Source organism: Artibeus jamaicensis, unplaced genomic scaffold, assembly GCF_021234435.1.
Source record: "Artibeus jamaicensis isolate MK-2021 breed Jamaican fruit bat unplaced genomic scaffold, CSHL_Jam_final contig_797, whole genome shotgun sequence".
Classification (NCBI taxonomy): domain Eukaryota; kingdom Metazoa; phylum Chordata; class Mammalia; order Chiroptera; family Phyllostomidae; genus Artibeus; species Artibeus jamaicensis.
This window is the reverse complement of record NW_026521977.1, coordinates 781,755-803,462: the sequence shown is the minus strand read 5'-3', so window position 1 is coordinate 803,462 and position 21,708 is coordinate 781,755. Positions and strand designations below refer to the sequence as shown.

Here is a 21,708-nt window from a genome sequence, read left to right as displayed (position 1 = left end):
TGACCCAAGGGAGTTGAATCTTTGAAATACCTTGGAGGACAGGTCAAGAGCATCCTTTATTCTGCTGGCGCTGCTCCTGCTCCTAGAATGAAGGGCTTGGGTGTACAGTTGGGAGGGGCACCCCAAACTCCAGATATCATGGCTGCACTTCTGGCCTGGAACTAAGAGAGACTGTGTTCCACTCCCCACCTCCTCTGATTCTGAGAATGATTTTGGGGAGGCCTGCTTGGTACCTGAGGGATGTGGGAGGGGGCTGAGTCCTGGGCCTTCCAAAGCACCTCTCTGTAGGCAGGTGGGACTGAGAGATTGAAGAGCATGCCTTCCTGGTGCTTCTCTTAGCTGTTACCTAAGAGACTCCTGATTTCCAGAGTTGGGCCTAAGAGAGTCTTCTGAGGCAGCTGAGCAGAGGGAACATGTATGGGAGCCTGCAGGAGGCCAGGCAGCCGCCCTGCAGAGTCCTGGGTCAGCCCCCCTTCTGTGTTCTTCATTGGCTGGGGAGGAGAGGATGTTTAGGGCAGGCTGGGAGAGGGGGAGGGGAAATCTGCTGGCAGATAATTGAGTTCTTTGAGTTAGAGGGACCATGGAAAGTGGAGAAGGGGCCAGGAGGGCATGAAAGAAAAAAAAAAAAAGACCATCTGGTATAGTCTGCAGGGATTTCTCTTTAAAGCCTGTGGGAAAACTTGAATTAGTGAGTGCCTTCTTCTGGGGGCGGGGAGGGGGACGCTGTGCATCTGTTTCATGCTGGGAAGAGATACTGCGTACATGGGTCTCAGGTGGGTGGGGGAAAATGCTGGGCACATCTGTCATCTGTTTTAGGGGAATGTGCCTCATCATGTTGTCTGATTGAGGAAATCTGGGGTCTCTGTTTCTAGCCAAAGACCCTAGAAAACTCCTGTGTGTGTGTGCATGTGCACATGCATGTGGAGGGGAGAGGAAGATGTTAAATGAGTCTAGACTACAGTATTGAAAGGTTTTTCCAAAGATCTCTTCTCTTATTTTTTTTGTCTCTGATACACTGTTGTGGAGGGGCTGTTGAAATTATCACAGTATTCTTCTTGTCCACAAACCACCTGAGTGGGGATTACACTTTCCCTAGAAAGGGTGAATTACACGCAGTTAGGGTGTGAAGGCCTTTCTCTACCAAAGCTGACCTGTTCCTAAGTGTTTGTTATGAAACCACCCCAGGTTATCAAAGATCCAGACCCTTGTTCTGTGTGACCAGTCCCTGAAGGGGGGTATGTATGCGAACTGAAGATGGACCAATAGGAAGCAGCACAGTGAATGAAGGGCTGTTTGGGAAACTTGGGAAAAATGGAAGGTTATGGGAATCAAGATCTGAAACAGTAGAAGGCTACTGGAAAGACACAAGGGAGAGGCCATGGGGAGGAGGACTTGAGAGAAGGTGGTTCTCAGGGGTAGTGGGGGTATAGCTAGAGGGGGTACCCGGGTAGACCTGGGAGGCCTTTACAATTGAGCAGAAGGTTGGCTTGCCCCCAGGGGGCTTTAGGGGATGGTGTTGTATAGGTTCTAACAAGTACTGGGAGCACAGAGGTAGATGGTGGTGGCTGGCATTGCAGTTGACATCCTGTTCATTTGCTCTCGGGCTTGGCAGCATCTCTGGTGCCCTTATGCTTTCTTGGTCTCTTCACCCATTTAGTCACTGAACACAGAGGATCAGGGCCAAGATCCAAGAGCCAAGGGCCAGGAGCCAGGCAGGAACTAAAAAGTATCAGGTGTGGGACTCATCCCCATATATGTTGTGTTAGATGATGTGGCAACTTCCTCCCCAGTGTGAGCCTCTGTCCGTGTGATTAAGAGAGAAGAAATATAGTTAGATCTGCTGAAGTTTGGGGTTTTGGTGGTAGGATTAATGACCATCTCATGCTTTAGGTTGGGAAAAAGGAGAGTCCAACTCTTAGATGCTGATTTAAAGCACTGTTTGAATGATGGAAGAGAGCCGACTGAAGGATTGGAAATATGAGGTTGAGAGGTTCTTCACCTGTGTCAAAGCTTCTCAGAGAGTGTCAAAGGATGGGGTGTAGGGAGTGAGTAATAGGAAGAGGGAAATGGGAAAAATGGAAAGAAAACTATAAAGTCAGCTAGGTTTTAGGATCCCTTTGCTTTGCTGGAGGAGCTGAATTTTGGTGTGCTCACTTGGGTTTTGGAACATCCTTATGGAGTTCTGATAACTGAGTTTTATAGATTGCTTTTGAATGAGTCAACCTGTGACGTGTTTGTTCAGCCAGATGCTCTGAGCGTGTGGTGCTGCCTTTGAGTGGCTCTGGTGGGACCATTTGCACTTAATGGGAGTATTTTACAGTCAGTGTAGTGCAGTGATTAAAACCTGGAGCTCAGGGGTCTAACAGGCCTACACGTAGGACTTGATATTACCATTTACTAGCTGGGTGATCTTGGGCAAGTTATTTAATCTCTGAACCGCAGTTTTCTGTGAGGCATCTGTAAAATGGATACAGTAATAGTACTTAGCTTGTTAGAGTTGTGGCAAAGATGATATGAAGTGATATCTGTAAGGATCTCCACCTACCGCAGGGCACATAGTAAACATTCAGGGCATTCCATTATTACTACCAACTTAGAGCAGCATTTTCAAGACAGTAAGGCTGGCATCTCCTCATCAGGTTGGGGTTACCATGCTAGGAAAGGCAAACCGGATTCTTCTTTTAGTAGGCGTTTCCACTTCACGCTTTCTTCATCTTTCTGTCAAGACCCCAGGAGAGTCTCTGAGGTGGTCCTTCTCAACGCAGTATCACAGCACAGCATTGTCTTCTGGTACGATGCTTACCCTACCCGGTCATGAGAGATTAGCACTGCCTCTTGCGGGCTCCCTTTCCTTCAGGCCAGCCCTCGTAGGGCTCCTCCTTAACCTGGCACTGGAGGCCTTTTACCAGCTGCTCTCCCTGCTCTGGACGAAGACCACTGCAGCACTCCTCCCTCCACTTCCGTGGGTTCCATCTGTGCACACCTCAAGCCCCAGCTTCGGGTACAGGCACTGCAGCCAGCTCTGGGGCTTGTCATCTGGCTCTTCTTCTTACTATCTGTGGACCTCTAGCAAGTTAACCTCTGTAAACTTTGGTGTCTTCATCTATAACTTGGGGGTCTTGTTGCCTACCTCAAAGGTTTGTTGTAGGGGTAGATGAGTGTATTCATACAAAGCACTGAGCTTAGTTCCTGGCACAAATATGCTGTCAGTAAGTCAGCAGCTATTGCTGCTGCTGCCGCCGCCGCTGTTAGAGATCTCTCCCGTCTGTGAATTTCTTTGTCTGTATGCACAGTAGAAAGAGCCCCAGCCAGGTAGTCAGCAGACCTGAGCTTTAGTCCTGGCCCCACCTGCGACTGGCCAGGTGATCCTGGGAAAGTGACTTAGCTTTTCTAGGCTCTAGTTTCTACTTCTTGATAGGGGGAGGTTTGGATTGTATGTTTCCATCCGTATTCTGTCTTCTTTTTCCAACTAGATCCTCTGAAGTTCTATGGAATTAAGTATAATATTTTATACATTTCATTTTCTCAAATATTTGAGTAACATTTTTTAAATCCCATCAGCTAGATTCTAGGAAGTGTTTCTACTTGGTGCTCATACCTTAGAGAGTTGGGAACTTGTTCTCTGATGCACAGGCTGTGGCTGCAACAACTTGCAAAGAGGCACCAGCCCTTCGTGAGCTAGAGAGCCCGCCAGGGCTATGACACTGGAGGGTGGGTTTCACTTGGTACTCTGGGAGAACTTGGGTTGACAGGCAGGGACTGCTTATTTGTCCTGCGGTGTGGGCTTAGATTGACGCTGTGAATGAATACTGCCATCACTGTCTCCTCCCCTCAGTGGAGAAAAATGGCAGTGGTTTGTGACCGACCCTTTCTCCTGTGAAGTTTTGAGTGAGCCAGTTGTGCTCAGAGACAAACCTGTGTGTTAGGGGGAGAGTCGTCCACTGTGAGAATAGTGTTGAAAGCCTGGGCCCTAGACTGTTGGGGGTCAAATTCTGGCTCTGCCACTTGCTAGCTGTGCAGCCTCGGAGAACTAACTTAGCTCTTCCTGCCTTAGTTCCTCTTCTGTAAAATTGCTCAGGGTTGTGAGGCCTAATTGTCAGGTCCTTAGAATAGTAGCACCTTGTACCTAGTGCTGAGTGAAACGTGACCAATGGTTGTGTTGCTTATTTCACTGTAAGCCAAGCAGAGTTTCAGAGTTTGTAGTCTGTTGGGGAGTCATTCTGCTGAGAGACGTGAGGTGGTATCTCCTTTTTGTGTCTTGGGCGGATGTCTAGGGTCAGCACAGCAGTCATAGGTGTCCCCCAATCAGTTCATAGGTCATAGCTCCTGTAACTAGCTGTGGTAAAGAGAAATGTAAACCGGAGGGGTAATCTGGCTGAACCAAAGGCACCTGTCGGTTGAAAGGCCCCTGCTGATGAGTAGTGTATGTTATATGGCACTGGGGTAGGGACATGAGTGAGATGGGAAGTGGGCTAACGGAGAGTATAAATTCACAGGCAGGGAGATCTAGGTATGAAGAGTGGGCAGGTGGTTGGGGCTAAGACAGGAAGCGGCAATGTGAAGCTCCTGGCACTTTATCTTTCTGAGAGACATGTTGCCTCCCTAGCCCCAGGTGAGCTTTGCCCTAGCAGCGACCACGCAGACCACTCTAGGAGGAGTGGCAGGTTGAGATGAGGAGGTTCTAATCTGTTCCTGAAAAGAATGAGTAGCATGCATAGCCTGGTGCATCTTATCTTCAAGTGTAATTAGAAAGAGATTTCCTTCTCCAAGTGCAAGAAACAGGAACTTTTGCTGCCAAACTTAGCAGCATTTTTTAAGTCCCTCAAATCTCCTTTGAGTGCTACCAAAGCTCTCAGCTTTGTTGTTATCTCTTGTTGAAATATAGCCTGGAAGGGTCATATCAACAGTGCCAATTTATGGGCCTGCTGAACCCAGGCAGGCCTAGGGCAGAATAGGGAGTCCCTGGGAGTAGGTGCTTCACAAATTTTCCCTTTGAGTGAGGCTGTTTATAATTTAATGTCCCTTCTGCTTTAAGAGACCAAACTCTGCAGACTAGGGTCAGACATTTTATTTCTTCTGTTTTCCTTCTGTCGGCTCCCCCAGGCAGGAGCTCAGACTCTACAGTAGCTCCCAGTCCAATCAGGAGAAGCTCGGCCTCGATACTTAGAGTATGCCCTACACGCCTATTGGAGGCAGGTTTTCCTGGCACAAAGTGGTGCCAGGATCTCCCCTCCTATTTAGTTTATTACAAATTTTTGACCTCCTGTGTGTATTCTGAAGGAGTGATTGAAGAGGTGAAGACCAGACAGTGTACAAGATACACCTGGGGCCTTGTTCTCGCTTGTAAAGATCTGAGGGTGAGAGGGTCAAACCTGTGTGTATATAGGTGTCACTTGGCAAAATGGTTGCCAACAGGAAAGGTAATTAGAGAACCTGACTGACCCTGGCAGCTGTGAAGAAGTGTGGTACTGGCATGCAAGAGGAAAGTACCTGGGGCCTCTGAGATGGACTTGGCGATAGCAGGGACCATGGCTCGCTTTCCATGACTTGACTGACTTAGCTGCGTGTTCAGAGAATTTAGGCTTTGGAATTTGGAAAGGGAAGACAGCACTGAAGTTCCTTATTTCCTTTGCCTCCTTCTAACCCCTGTTTCACTCCCCTCTTTGGGTTTGTTCAGACATAAATGGAAAGACTGCCAGAGAAGTTGCTGTTTTTAAAATAGAATGGGTTCCTGTCTCTCTGAGTTTGTCATCACTGCTGCTCAGCACTGAGTTACGGCCGTTGTGTGGGAGAGCCAGCTGTGAGGATGCCGCTGGCAAAGGAGTGGGGTGGGTCTTGTTGGCGCTTGAGTCAAGTGCCCAAAAGGAAGTGGCAGGGATCAAGTGAAAAAGACAATAAGAAGAACAACTGGAAATTTTTGTTTTATTTCAGTCTCATTAAATGGAAATAGGAAAGCTTTTTTTTTTTTCAGTCTCACAACCCCACAACTGTTTGGTCAACCCAGGTGGGTTTCGAAACCAGGTCTATCCAGACTTCCTTTTACTGAAAAACACCTAAGTTCAGATGTCTACATAGCTTTGCTGGAAGAAGTTCAGCCCTGGGAAGCTGCAGACACTCAAGGAGAAAACCATGGCAGTGTGTGTATTTTGCCATAAGAAGAAAAATTGGTGAGGGAAAAGTCATGCAGATCATAGCACCCGTGTGGGCCTCCCAGCCCCCAGGAGCAGTTCACGTTTTGTCAGTGGGAGTGTGGGGGCACCACAATCTTGCTGTGTTCCCCAGGAGTTTATTTCTCCTCAGCTACTTCTCTTTTTAATTTACAGTCTTTCCCTGAGCTCCAATATTCCACTGCCACCAATTGGTTGGAGGAAGAAGGGGCGTGGGGACTGTCCAACTCTGCTTCTCTTGTTTGGAAACCGAATTTATTTATTCATTCAATATGTATTTTTTTTGAGAATCCATTTCATTCTAGGCACTGTTATAAATGCTGGGTATGTAGAGATAACTAAGGCAGCCAAGTCCTTGTATCATGGAGCTTAAAGTATAGTGGGGAGCAGCCAGTAAACAAGCAAACAAGCCAATAAGTGAGATAAGGATCATGATAGGAGCCGTGGAGGAAATAATGGTGCCATGAAAGAGAGTAACGGGAACTTGAGAGCCTTTTCAAAAGAAAATTTAGAGAAGGCTTCTCTGAGAATATTACATTTGAGCTGCAGGTTAAGGAGGAGAAGAAGCCTTGAAGGTGCAGCTGTGGGGGAAGTATGCTCCTGGGAGAGAGAGTGGAAGAGGCACAGCTCCTGAGTGGTAAAGAGCTTGGCACGTTGGCAGGACATGCGGTCATCGCCATTAGCACACGGGGAGCTCTCGGATGTGGGCCGTGAGGCATTGGTAGAGGCTAGTTCAGGCAGAGCCTTTTGGCACCCGTAAGGTGCTTGGAGAACCAATTAATAAACACACACACATATGTATGTGTTTTTTATTTTTAAAAAGATGTATTAATTTTTGAGACAGGGTGGGGGAAGAGAAAGAAACATTGATTTGTTGTTTCAGTTATTTATGCATTTTTTGGTTGATTCTCATATGTGCTCTGACTGGGGATCAAACCTGCAACCTTGGTGCATCCGGACGATGCTCTAACCAACTGAGCTATTTGAGAGATGGTTGGGTACAAGGAGCATTGAACTTGATTGTCTGAGAAGAATCAAGGATAAAATCTGGGCAAATAAGAAAGATCTGGAGTGGGGATAGGCACACAACTGATTAGCTAAAGGAAGTTGAGTAAGTATTCAGTTCTGCATCTTTTTTCGGACAGGGCAAATGTGTTTTAAAAAGTTTCTGTAGATTTAGTATTGTATCATTAGTAGAATGCATACTCGTAGATTTAGTATTGTATCATTAGTAGAATGCATACTCTGTTCTAGGCCCTGTGTTATACTAGGCATTTTCCCTTTCATCATTTTGCTAAATTCTCACAACAACCTGTGAGTGAATTTGTTGATATTCTCATGTCTACAGATGAGGAACTCAGAGTGGCTGATACCTTAAAATCTAAAGCTGAGTCTGTATGACTCCAAAGAATTGGCTTTTTGAACACCTCCACTCTGATCTGTTGCCAAGTGTACCTCCTCTTAGTTATCTAAAATAGTTAAGGAGTGCTTTTTCCTGCATTTTTATCTGTTGATTACTGCCATGTTCTCCTTTCTATCCATTGGAAGCTGTAATGGATTTTGTGGAGTTGGTTGACTTTTTTCTCCCCAGCTTTCTCTGAAAGGAGTTCCTGGTTAATATTGAGAATGCCAGTCCTTAATCAAAAACAGGGGAGGGCTGGTGTGTGTGGCAAGACTTGAAAACAATAGCCGAATTGCTGCTGTGCCTGGGTGGGACAAGTGATGCTCTTTCTCATTAATATGCCACAAGTAGTTAGATGGCTTAGATTTTGATTCCTCCTGTTTTAGGTAAGAAGGTGGAAATTGTTTTTGGAAAAATTAAAAAAATTGTCAATAAACTAGCATTTGAAAATAAACTCTTATTTCTTACTTGGCAGGTCTCTTTTAGAGTTTCCACATTTGTTGGAAATGTTTGAGGAAAGAAATTTACTAGGTCACAACTTTTCACTGGTTGGAAATTGAGCATGGACTCATTTCTGTGGCTGGATACTGCTTTTTCTAGGGACTGATCCTGTTTGGATTCTGTAAATTAAGGGTTAGGATTCTGAAGTGAAAATGTGTAAGGTATTTATAAATGCTCATTTCTCTATGTTCTTGAGATCTGTGTTCAGCCAAGCCAGCCGGTTTTATGAAGGACAAAGCAGAGAGAGATTGAATTGCAGATTTAGCCCAGATTCCTGACACATACAAGAATTTCTTTTGTAAGTAACGGGATTCTTCTTTCCAGTCTTCCCTATTCCTGTCTGTGTTAGTAACTACTTTCCTTCTAGAGGAAAAGATAATGTGGTTAGGAAAGATTCCTGAGACTGTTTCCTTATCCTTAGCATGGATCCACTTGGCAGACAGTAGGTGGTCACCCACCAGGAACAGGTCCACACAGATGAGTCAGGGGATGAGGCTGAAAAGATTGGTCAAGGTCAGATCTTGAGGGGCTTGAGGCCTCTATGAATTGGAGGATCGTTTTTCTTCTGAAGGCATACAAAGAACACAAATAGGATTTGGTTGGTAGACAAGAAACCTATATGACCATTGGAAGACAGAATTGGAATGAGAGGAAACTTGTCTATATCATTGGGTGTAACTAAGAGGTGATATTCCAGTCCCTCAAAATTAAGAGCCATCTGGGGGATCTGAGCTCCACATTGCAGAGCTCTCCGGGGCTGTGGAGTCATGGTTTGCGGACCTGAGTATGCCCCAGACTGACCTGGAGAGCTTGTTGGCAATCAGTAGTCCTGAAATGGGGCCTGAGAATTCGCATTTTTAACAAGCCTCTGAGTGCTGCTTGGTGCTGCTGCTGCTGCTGCTGCTGCTGCTGTGGGCTGGGAACCACTGCTTAAGAACCTCTGCAGCTGAGGTTCGATTGAGGCTGAGGGCCAGATGCTAATTCGTATGCCTTCTTTCATCAACCTAGAATTTCACGTCCGTACCTTAGAATCTCTTGGGTGGCTAACCCTATAACATCAGCAGAACTGGCCGGTCACAGTGATGCGCCTCATGGTATCTGTGTCACTCCTGGAGAAGCTTTCCAGCTATATGCTTGTCTCTAAACAGCTGTTTGACGGATTTTTGGAACATGCCCATCTGGGCACTTGATTCTATTAGGACGGGTGACCTGTACTCTGGGATAAGCTCTGCCTCAGCCTCTGCCCTTCAGCACAGCCTCCTGGGTAGGCTTGGCATAGTGTGTTCTGTTGATTAACCAGGTTTTCACAAGACATGCTTGGGAGATTACCTCTTTAGCTCTAGGGTACAATTTCAAGGGCAAAGCTCACTGTTGGCAGCTAATAGGCTGAGAATACCTGGAAGAGAGGCATTCACTTGACCTTCACTGAGCCAAGCCTCAGTGCCTCTTCCCATAGGAGTCAGGTTTTCTACTTGTCTGCTGCCCAGGCAGGGAACGTGGGGAAGCTTCTCCCAGAGCAGCATGGCCCCAGGCACTGCCCCTTGCAGTTGACTTCAGGTCCTGTGGCTTCAGGTGACACACTTGAGTCAGCAAATGTAAACATCCTCTCTCCCTCGACACTCTCATTTCTTGAATCTTTGTCTGTATATGCTTCTCTCTCCTGGGGAAAGGATCTTCATTTTTCCTTTGTGGTCAGTGACTCTTAGATTTCCCCCCGGGCCTCTCTCTCTTTTTCCTAAGTTTCTCATTAGTTCAGTACAATCTTAGATTTCTGTCTCAGTGTGGGGAGACATAGTGAAGGTTACCTGACCTAGCACCGCCCAATCTCTTTCATGTCCCTGCACACAAAGAAAATGATTATTTTTGTAAGGCGCATTGGGATAGAAGGTGGAGGCTGCCCAGCATTGAAGGAGGCAACACGTCTGCACAGCTGGAACCCATTGCTGGCATATTGGTTGGGACTCTGATCCAGGTCCGGGTGCCCCAGAAGTCAGAGGGGAGCAAACTGAGCGCCCAAGGTGGTGACGCTCAGATGGGCCCAGGCCCTTCATTTCTTTTGATTGCTTAACACAGGAACTGTGATGTGTTGCAATTTTAGATTAGCAAGCATGCAGGAAACTGCCTTAGGTGAATATTTGTTTTAGATTATCTTCCTTTAAAAAAAAACCAATACATTTGTTTTTTAAATGTTTACAAAATAGAAAAATATATGTCAGAATATGAGTCTCTCCTATAAACCTATGCCCCAGACATATAATCATTTCTAATAGTTGGGTAATAGTGGGACCTTTTTATTTTACAATAGATTTATATATACATTGATTTTATTTTTAGGATAAAAGATTATCCTCTAACCAAAAAAAAAAAATAAAAATAAAAAAGGAAAATAAAAAGTGTTGGCAAGGAGGTAGAGAAATTAGAACCTTCATAAGTTGTTGGTGGAAATGTAAATGGTGCAGCTGTGGTGGAACCAAATTCTTCTGGTTCCTCCAAAAGCTGAAACTTGCCATGTGGCACAGCAGTTCCACTTATCTATGTATATGCCCAAAATAATTGAAAACAGGGACTCAGATACTTGTATGCCAGTACTGGTTCACAGCAGTGTTGTTCTCAGTAGCCAAAAGGTGGAAACAACCCAAGTGTTTATTTACAGATGAATGAATAAACAAAATGTGGAAAATGCAGTGATTATTCGGCCTAAAAGGGATGAAGTTCTGATGCATGCGACCACACGATGAACTTAAAATTGTTGTGTAAAATGAAATAAGCCAGGCATACAAGGACAAATATTCTGTAATTTTCTATATGAAATATCTATAGTAGGCGGATTCACAGAAACAGAAAGTAGATTAGAGGCTACTAGGAGTTTAGGGAGAGAGGAGATTGGGGATTATTGCTTAATGGTTATTGAATTTCTTTTTTGGGGTGATGAAAAACTTTTGGAAATAGTGGCCATGGTTGCACAATATTGTGAATGCCACTGAGTTGTAAACTGAAAAATGCTTAAAATGGCAAAATTTATATATATTTTACCACATAAAAAAGAAAAAATGATTATACTCTAGTGGAAATTTTTTCACTTGATTATTTACCTAGGGTATTTTTCCATGTTGGTGCACTGCTTCTAATGGCAGCATCATGCTTCTTCAGGTGGATGTGTTGCACTTTAATCAAGCCCTGCTGGTGGACAACTGAGTTGTTTTCCAATCTTTTAAAATAAACAGTGCTACAATAAACAGCATGATGCAGCTGTCTTGCCCAGGTGTTTCAATACTTGTATTACCTTGGGCAAAATTCCTAGAAGGGGAAGAAGATTTGCTGATCAAAGGGTATTATGCTCATTTAAAATATTAATAAATATTGCCAAACTGCTTTCCAAGGAAGTTGCATCAATTTAATTCTCATCAACTGCATATAAACCTGCATGTTTGCACCACACCTTTGGCAATGTGGGTGTTACTCATCTTTGCCAATCTGATAGGTGAAAAAAAGACTTATTATTGTTACTTTATTTAGGGTTTCTTTAATTATTAGTGAAACTGAATATCTTTATGCTCACTGAAAGTTGCGGTTATTTTTATGTGAATTTTCTGTTCATATATTTGTTTATTTTTGTTTGGTCAGTATTTTTTTTGTAGATTTATAAGAACTTTGACATACATATTACATTAGAATTCTTTGCCTTATGTGTTGCTGATATTTTTCCCATTTTCTAAATAATTTTTGGCTTTGTTTATGCTATGTATTTGCCCTTCACATGCTTTAAGGTTTTTATTAAAATATATTTTATTGATTATGCCATTACAGTTTCCCATTTTCCCCCTTTATTTTCCTCCACTTTGCATACTTCCTCTCACTCACCTTCCCCCCCTTTAGTTCATGTCCATGTGTCATAAGTTCTTTAGCTTCTACATTTCCCACACTACTATTGCCCTCCCCCTATCTATTTTCTCCCCACCGTCTATGCTTATTCTCTGTACCTTCTCCTATCTTCTCCTCCTCCCACTCCCCTATTGCTAACCCTCCATGTGATTTCCATTTCTGTGGATCCTCTCATGTTTTAGGTGTCCACTTAGTTTGCTTTTGTTTTAGGTGTGGTTGTTAATAACTGTGAGTTTGCTGTCCTTTCACTGTTCATATTTTTTAACTCCTTTTTCTTAGGTAAGTCCCTTTAACATTTCATATAATAAGGCCTTGGTGATGATGAATTCCTTGAACTTGACCTTATCCTAGAAGCACTTCATCTGTCCTTCCATTCTAAATGAAAGCTTTGCTGGATAGAGCAATCTTGGATGTAGGTCTTTGGATTTCATGACTTGGAATACTTCTTTTCAGCCCCTTCTTGCTTGTAAGGTCTCTTTTGAGAAATCAGCTGACAGTCTGATGGTAACTCCTTTGTAGGTGACTGTCCCCTTATCTCTTGCTGCTCCTAGGATTCTCTCCTTCATTTTAATCTTGGGTAATGTAATGATGATGTGCCTTGGTGTGTTCCTTCTTGGGTCCACCTTCTTTTGGACTCTCTGAGCTTCCTGGACTTCCTGGAAGTCTATTTTCTTTGCCAGATTGGGGAAGTTGTCCTTTATTATTTGTTCAAATAAGTTTTTCACTTGTTGCTCTTCCTCTGCCCCTTCTGGTACCTCTATAATTCAGGTGTTGGAATGTTTAAAGATGTCTTGGAGGTCCCTAAGCCCCTCCTCATTCTTTTAAATTCTTGTTTCTTCATTCTGTTCTGGTTGAATGTTTCTTTCTTCCTTCTGGTGCACTCCCTTGTTTTGAGTCCCAATTTTCTTTCCATCACTGTTGGTTCCCTGTGCATTTTCCTCATTTCCCTTAGTGTAGCCTTCATTTGTTGGTCTAATTTGTGACCAAAATCAACCAGTTCTGTGAGCATCCTGATCATCAGGATCTGATAGGATGGCTATCTCTTGGTTGCTTAGAAGTATTGGCTCTGGGGCTTTGATCTGTTCTGTTTGAGCTATAATATTTTTTGTCTTGTCTCGCCTGTTATGTATGAGGGGCGGAGCCTTAGGTGTTCACTAGTGTGGGGCAACCTGGTTGCTGGGTTGTGACACTGTATGTGGGGGTGGGGTCAGAGAGGGAGCAATGGTGCTTGTTCCATTCTCTTGAATTTCAGTCCCCTCTGCTTCTTCCCACAAGCAAATTGGGCCCTTCTGGTGCTGGTTCCCTGGGTTGGTGGGCTTGTGTATGGTCAAGGACCCTGTGGGTCTCTCCAACAAACTCCTCTGTGATGCTGGCAGCCTCTCCCGGCACCTCAACCCCCAAAAGTTATTCCAGTTGGTGCTTTTAGGCTTTATTTCCCGCCACTGGGGCCCTGGGTTGCACAGTCTGTCTCATTGCCCTTTTTATTTTGCCTTGTTTATCTGTGCATGAATGTGTGTCCTTGGTCAGCCAACTGCCTTGTGTGCGTTGTTTCCTCCCTGCACCGGGTTCTGTTAACCAGCACCTCTTCCTGCTGTGACCCTTCTCTGCTGGTTATCGACTCTGCCCTTCTTAACAGTCTGGATGAATGGTTTGTGGTTGTCAGACTTTGGTATAGTTCAATTTTCTGTCTGTTCTGGTTGTGTTTTTCTTTCTAAATCTTTGTTGTCCTTAAATTTGGTTATGGGAGGAGATACAGTGTTTCCACCTTCACCTCCCTCTTGGATGGAAGTCTGCTTTAAGTTTTTATGTGGGCAAATAGATGATATTGAATGTCATCACTTCTCCCCATGGCTTTTGAGTTGGATTTTATGTCATACTTTGAAAAATGTTCTTCACTCATCAGAGTTATAAAAATAGTTCATGTTTTTTATGATTTCAATTTTTGTATTTACACTGAGTTTGTAATTGATAAAAACCTAAAATAACCTTTTTCTTAGTAATTTGCTTTTCATGTAAAATTTGTAAACTTGTCTACTTTAGTGCTTTTAGTGAGTGATGTTATCTATATTCAAATTCATGCTGTACTTCTTATTTAGTATGTACCATAACCATTAAAAACATTTTCTTCAGCCTTTTATAAACTCGGTGTTTATAAAATGTTGTCAAGAAATTGCGCCCCTCTTTTCCGATTCCCAACCCTATTTCTTGTTTGTTTTCTGTTATTCTTACACAGCATAGCCAGACTCCTTTTCTTCGTGTTTAGGAACAGTTGTATGGCTCCCCTTCTGGAGACTGCACTTGGACTCCGCTAGACCTGGATATTGTGGCACACTAGGCCCAGATATTGCGGTGGGAGCAGGGAGGCAATTGCCTGTTGAAGATGCATGGTTTGGAGCTGAGGAGATGCGAGGGCCCAAGTCTGAGGGGTTGTTAAGACCCAGGAAGGTGAGATTCTGTGGGAGGGAAATGGCAGGAAGAAGTGTTAAGAAAATTTCTTAACCTATTAGAAGATAGATTAAGGAAGATTTTTGAGAGACAAAAAGAGAAAAATGTTTATTGAGGTCTCACTTATGTCCTGGATACTGAACTATAGGTTCCACCTGGCTATATTTAAAAAGTCAGTGTTGAGTGCTGCATTAACAACCTAGGGTTGCTTCCCCTAAGGGTTACAAACCTGGAAAAGAAAGCCTTATTCAGGGGTCAGATTAAGTACAGTCCTAGGAGCCAAAGTTAGAGTGTGAGAGACCTCAGAAAGTGGCATTGACCCAACGTCGTTCTCGTCCCTGTCAGCCAGCGGAGACCAAAATGTTTTTAGCAGAAATGAGCTAAATAAGGAAGCAGAAGGAGAACGTACTTCAGATCAGCAAGCATTCATTAGGCCCCTTGTAGGACCAGCTGCATACAGGCATATAATCCCCACCCTTAAAGAATTTAATATTTGAATGGACAAGACATATAAAAGGCTAGTGCGCCACAGTGTGACTTATTGTGCCGTACATGTGGCACTGGGAGGAAAGGGTTAATTCAGTCACTGGTGGGAAGAAAGTGAAGAAGATGAGGGCAGGACTTCACAGAGGACATGATTCAGATTTAGCAAAAGGCATAGCTGTTTTTTTTTTAAGTTTGTACCTTTTGACCACTATGAATAGTTGTTTCTTGAGTGGGCAAGGCAAGGAGGGGCCTTCCAGGTGGAGGGATTGGCATGCGCAGCAGGGGCAGGAGTGAGGCAGTGTGTGCCAAGTGTGGTGCACCACTGCCCACGGGCGTTGTGCTGCACGCAGTGGTGCAGGGTGAGTAACGTCAGGATCCGGCCGCAGAGACTGGTCTCAGGGCATCTACCTCTGTTCTCATTCCGCCTCACCCTGAAACATTGTGGGTATTCAAACAACAGTAATTTTATTATTATCTCTCGTGGTTTTGGGGGTCTTTCTAGGGGTCTTCTCATGTAGTTTTAGCCAGAGGGTAGTGGGGGCTGGACTCAGCTGAAGACTCACTCATCCCTGTGTGTGGTACCCGAGGTGGGAAAACTCAAGCAGCTGGGCCTCCTCATCTTTGTCCCTTTCACTTCACCCCCAACCCCATCATTCCTCCCTGTGGTCTCTCCAGCATGGTGGCCCAGGGTTAGCTAGCTTTCTTGTCAGGTGGCCGAAAGCCAGTGCCCTTGGAGAGACTGGCAGAGGTTGCAAGGCCTTATCTGACTTCTCTTGTCAAGTGCCCTCACACATTTCTCGGAGTAGTTACAGGAGCCATCTGGTTCCAGGAGAGGAATGTCAGCAAATATGCAAACTTGTTTTGAAATCACCACAGTCATACAGAGAAACTTGGATTTTATGCAGTTGGGCCATTTCCCCCAGACTTCATTCACTACTTCCCATCTTCCCAGTATCACCATGGCCTCTTAGTATGTGAACTACATGACTCCTAAATCAGCTCACTTTCTAGCTTAAGTTTATTTTAAAAGGAAATGTTAACTCACTTTTTAAAAGTGGAAAGTCAATATTATTTACTGTGCACAGAAGATAATTTTTAAAGTACATTCAATGAACCCTGGCTGGTATGGCTTAGTGGATTGAGTGTGGCCTGCAAACTGAAAGGTCACTGATTCGATTCTCAGCCAGGGCTCACGCCCAGATTGTGTCCAGGTCCCCAGTTGGGGGCGCATGAGAGGCAACCATACGTTGATGTTTCTCTCCCTCTTTTTGTCCCTCCCTTCCCTCTCTCTAAAAATAAATAAAATCTTTAAAAAAATAGTAAATACATACAATGAAAACAATAATGTTAAAATTTTTAGTTACATACTGCTGCCTATGAAAGTCTTCTTTCTCTTAAGAGTTTATCAAGTGTTAAAGACAGAAGAAAATTAAGACTTTCTTCTAATCTAGTGAGACGTTTTGAAAGAATTAAAGTGTGAATGACTCAGTCACCCTGTGATACATGCGTTGAGTGCTGTGCAACATGGAGTTAGTGCCCGCTGTGCAGTCCTTACCACACTGTGGGAAGCTCTGCTTGGGCAGAGATGCTGCTAGAAGGATTTGAGTGCTGGAGTGACAGGGCTAAATTTGCAGGGTCACCAATATGCAGAGAGCAGATCTGAAGAAAGTAAAAGCATGAACGAGGAGATGGTTTTTTAGGAAATTATTGCAATAATCCAAGCAATTGGCAATAAAATCTGAATTAAGAGTGGCAGGAGAATGGAGGAAGTGCGTATGAGACATTAAGGAGGTAGAATTTGCGGGGCTTGGTGATGGGCTGAACCAGAGTGAGGAGAGTGAAAAGTCAAGAATGAGCGGTAGAAACCTATGTGACTTTGTGGAAAAAGTACCAGAGGGGAAAGTGTTTAGTTAGGGCTGAAGTGGGAAATGATGAGTTCAGATTTAGGCATTCCTTTTTCTTAAAGTTTTAATATGCATTCATTTTCATGTTATGGATCTATCTGATCATTTCTTTGGAGTATTGAGTATTATTTAGATTCTTTCTCTCTCTTCAGTATTTACTGTAAACTAAATAAGTTATAGAACTTTGATTAGTTTTTTTAGTTTAAGAATTTTTGAGGGGAAAAACCCTTTGTAAATGATACAGCAGATCAGAAGCACATAATGCCTGGTTTTCCCACCATTATTGATGCTAAATTTGGTCACTGCTTAATGTAGGGCCAGCCAAATTACTCCACTGTAAAATTACAGTTTTCATTTTATAACTAGCAGATAATCTGTGGGTGACCTTTGGCACTGGTCCCCATCAATCTTTCACTTAAGTGGTTTCATTTTTAAACTTTTTATTATGGAAGATGTCAAACACAAACAAAAGTAGACAGAACAGAAAACGAGTGCCCAGATATCCACTATCCAGCCTCAACTGTTATCACCACGTGGACTAGTTTGTTTTACCTTTGTCCTTGTCTACCAACCCTTTTTCTACTGCAGTTTTGGGAGCAAAAAAAGCACCATACCATTTCATCCATAAATACTTCAGAATGCATCTCCAAAAGATCTTTGAGACATATTTTAGATGTGTTGAGTTCTGACCAGCAGTGTGCTGATGACTGATTGATCCGGAGTGAGGGCTTTATAAGTAGATATAGTGGAAAGAGAAAGGGGCTAGAGATTTGAGGGTGAGGGATCATGGAATCTCCCCTGGAAGGACAGAAAGGTGGTGGCCAGTATAAACTAGGGAAGAGAGAGTCAGCCAAAGTCAAAGGGAAGCTCTTGGGTAGTCAGAAGGTCAAGTGGTCGGCAGGAAGGGAAACTGTGGTTAGGAAGTAGGATTTTGCAGGACAAGATTGAGATATGTAGTCTCAGGCATCGACAAGTTCCCAGGTTCGTCCATAGATATGGGTGACTAAAGTGACACTGAAGTCAGGGATCAGTTGTGAGACAGGAGTTTTGAGTGGATCCATCCACATAGGGATTGAAGGTGCCAGGATGAAGAGAGGGCTGTCAGGGACAGCCCGGGATATGTCAGGGCAGGAGATGGTGCATACACCTGTGAAGGGTCTGAAGATGAGGGGCAGTTAGTTGCTTTGCAGCAGAGCCGTAGCACTGTGGAATAGGCTGGAAGCTTGATTGGTGGTGGGAGAAAGCAAGTGAAGAAAATACAAAATATTTTAAACAACTTTTAAGCTTCTTTGCTCTAGTAGACACTGCTGTCCACTAGTTGGGGTGGGAGGAAACTACTGGGGTAGGGGGGTCAGTACGGAACAGGAAAAGGATTGTGATGTGTGGGTGGGGTCGAAGCAGGAGCCCTTGAGAGGAGACACCCTTGATCACCTACACAGTGCCAGTATTAGGGGAGTTGGGCAGGAGATGGCCAGTGAGTCCGCACTCACTGTTTTATCCCCAAGGGATCGTTTGGTGTAATAGCCCCTGATGCCTTTTTGATTGAGGTTTATTTTGCTAGAAACTCTTTGCAAGGACTCGTTTTACATTCTTTACACTTTGGTTACAGGTTTTGGGTAAGGGCAGGTAGAGGGGTTGCCCGTCTCTGGAGAAGGCCTGGTCCAGAGAAGTCCTAGCATTTCCTGCCACTGGTGACCACTTGCCTCTTAAACTAGAAATCCATTGAAGCCTCAGGACTAGAGGTGGAGGTCCTCTTTTTTGACCTTGTCTATTCTCATCATTGTCTCTAAAATACCAGGGAAGGCATATACACACACACAGTGTGGGGCAAATGTAGGTTTACAGTTGTGTGTATGTGAAACCCAGACTTTATTATTATAATCTTATCCATTGTATCATTTTCCATATGAACAACTTTAAACCGACTTTTGCTCCACCGTGTGTGTGTGTGTGTATCGGTCTATCTGTCTATTCTATCTCCTGGGTTATTATCATCAAGCCTGTTGGAAAGAAGCATATTGTAGGTTTCATTTTTGAAGAACTTTGAGCTAAAGTCCTGGACTTGTAGATGAGCCAGAAATGAAGACTTGAAGTGTAAATTCCTGCCCCTAAGATATCTCTTGAAATAATACTTTCAGGGTGATCATCACTGAAGGAGAAGAGGTTAAAGGGGAGTTGGGAGAAAAGAAGGCCAACCTGGTTTAATTCCAGTATCTCTTTGATTCCAAAGCAAACAGAGCCTGTGCCCAGTGAAGTCTGGAAGTGGGATGATTTCTCACTATCTTGCCAAACACCTATTTTTAAGGGAGTGACTGACCACAGACTTACATGGTTTTTATGAGTTTTATTGTGGAGAGAAAAGTGTTTCTCTTAGGCTGCATTTGGAGCTCATTTCCTGCTAACTTGGCTGATTGTGTATGTGTGCATATGAGTATGTGTGTGCACCTGTGTGCGTGTGTGTGTGAGAGCAGAAATGTCTGCTCTGCTTTATGCATCTCTACCTGGAGGATAATGATATTCATTTATATATGAATAATAGTGTAAAACATATAAAATATCTTTACGTACATCACTTCATCAGTTTCATGGTCCATCCTTCCAGAAGAGGAACTGAGGTGGCTGGCTACAGAGGACATCATGAAGATGGCACCCCACTGTACTTTGCGGAAGGAATGAAAACTTGAGAGAGTCAGACCTCATTTGAATTCTGGCTTTTCCTTTGACTAGCTCTATGATCTTTGGTTTTAGTTTTACTTAGTAAAATAGAATTGATAACATTTACTTCATATGATAGTTTTAGAGTATTAATGAATTAACATAACACCTGGGAACAATGTTTGGCACACAGTAGCTAACTGGCAAAGAGAGGCCTTAGTCATGGTAATAACATAGAGACAGAGCATCTACACCAAAGAAGAGCGTGCAAACGTCCTAATCTAGTTCGTTAAGATGGATTCTATGAATAGCCTTGGACTTTGAGTTCTTTGGTAGTCGTGGAAACTGACTTTCTGAGACTTTTTACCTTTAGGAAAGAGGAAACACCATTTTATCAAGGCAGATAAAGTTTGTTTTTTAATGTTATATTTTTATGAGATTTCTTACGTGGGTATCTTTGTTGGAGATGTCGAATAATGACGTAGACAGTATGCCTTACCACTTTTAATCAAGAGTTGCTTTTTTTCGGACTTCCGCCAAGATGGAGGCGTAGGTGGAAACACTGTGCCTTCTCCCACAACCAAGCTTAAAGACAACAAAGTTTTAGTAACAAAAGGCGCAACCAAAATACAGAAAATTGAACTCTACCGAAGTCCGACAACAACGAGCCCTTCAGCCAGACCAGTAAGAGGGGTGGAGCCAGCAGCTGGCGGAGCAGGGTTGCGCAGGAAAACTCGGTCAGACCAACCCAGGCACGCAGGCCGGCGGAGGTTGGCGAATCCCCAGGTGTGGGGTTGCGACGGGTGGACCCAGTAAGGGGGCAAGGCAGCAGGCTGACCATGGTCACACATTCACACACAGATAAACCGGCAAAGGAGCAAGCATTGAGACAGACCGTGCAGGCCCCAGCGGTGGGAAGCAGCAGAGGGGACCACTTTGTCCCTCTCTGACCCTGCCCCCACATACAGCATCACAAACCATTGACCTGAGCAGCCCTACCCTGGTGAACACTTAGGGCTCTGCTCCTCATGTGTAATGGGTGTGAATAGACCAAAAATGGCTCAAGAAGAACTCAAAGCCCCAGAGCCCATAACTCTAAGCGACCAAGAAATAGCTAAACTTTCAGATGCACAGTTCAAAACACTGGTGATCAGGATGCTCACAGAACTGGTTGATTTTAGTCAAAAATTAGAGGAACATATGAAGGCTAAACTAATTGAAATGAAGGGAAATGCACAGGAAAGAAATGGTGATGGAAAGGAAACTGGGACTCAAAACAAGGGAGTGGACCAGAAGGAAAAACAAAATGACCAAACAAAAATATGAAGAAACAAGAATTCAAAAAAATGAGGAGAGGCTTAGGAACCTCCAGGACATCTTTAAATGCTCCAACATCCGAATTATAAGGGTACCAGAAGGGGAAGAGGAACAGCCACAAGTGGAAAACTTATTTGAACAAATAATAAAGGAGAATTTTCCCAATCTGGTGAAGGAAATAGACTTCCAGGAAATCCAGGAATCTCAGAGAGTCCCAAAGAAGTTGGACCCAAGAAGGAACACACCAAGGCACATCATAATTATATTAGCCAAGATTAAAATGAAGGAAAGAATTCTAGAAGCAGCAAGAGATAGGGGGACAGTCACCTACAAAGGAGTTCCCATCAGACTGTCAGTTGATATCTCAAAAGATACCTTACAGGCCAGAAGGGGCTGGAAAGAAGTATTCCAAGTCATGAAATCCAAAGACCTACATCCAAAATTGCTCTACCCAGCAAAGCTTTCATTTAGAATGGAAGGACAGATAAAGTGCTTCTCAGATAAGGTCAAGTTCAAGGAGTTCATTATCACCAAATCCTTATTATATGAAATGTTAAAGGGACTTATCTAAGAAAAAGAAGATGAAAAAGATGAACAGTGAAAGGTCAGCAAACTCACAGTTATTAACAACCACACCTAAAACAAAAGCACACTAAGGGGACAGCTAGATCAGGAGAGGAAACATAGAGATGAAGATCACATGGAGGGTTAGCAACAGGGGAGTGGAAGAAGGAGAAGGGGGGAGAAGGTACAGAGAATAAGTAGCATAGACGTAGGTAGAAAATAGATAGGGGGAGGGCAAGAATAGTATGGGAAATACAGAATCTAAAGAACTTGAGACACGTGGTCATAAACTAAAGGGAAATGGTGGGGGAGGGGGTGTGCAGGGTGGAGGGGAATGAAGGGGGGAATAGAACAACTGTAATGGCATAATCAATAAAATTAAATA

General features: G+C 43.8%; 1 protein-coding gene across 5 annotated transcripts in view; it reads left to right on the top strand.

Moving 5' to 3' along the window:
- DENND2B (DENN domain containing 2B) overlaps positions 1 to 21,708 on the top strand; it is a 163,706-nt gene that overhangs the window by 56,613 nt on the left and 85,385 nt on the right. The window lies entirely within an intron of this gene.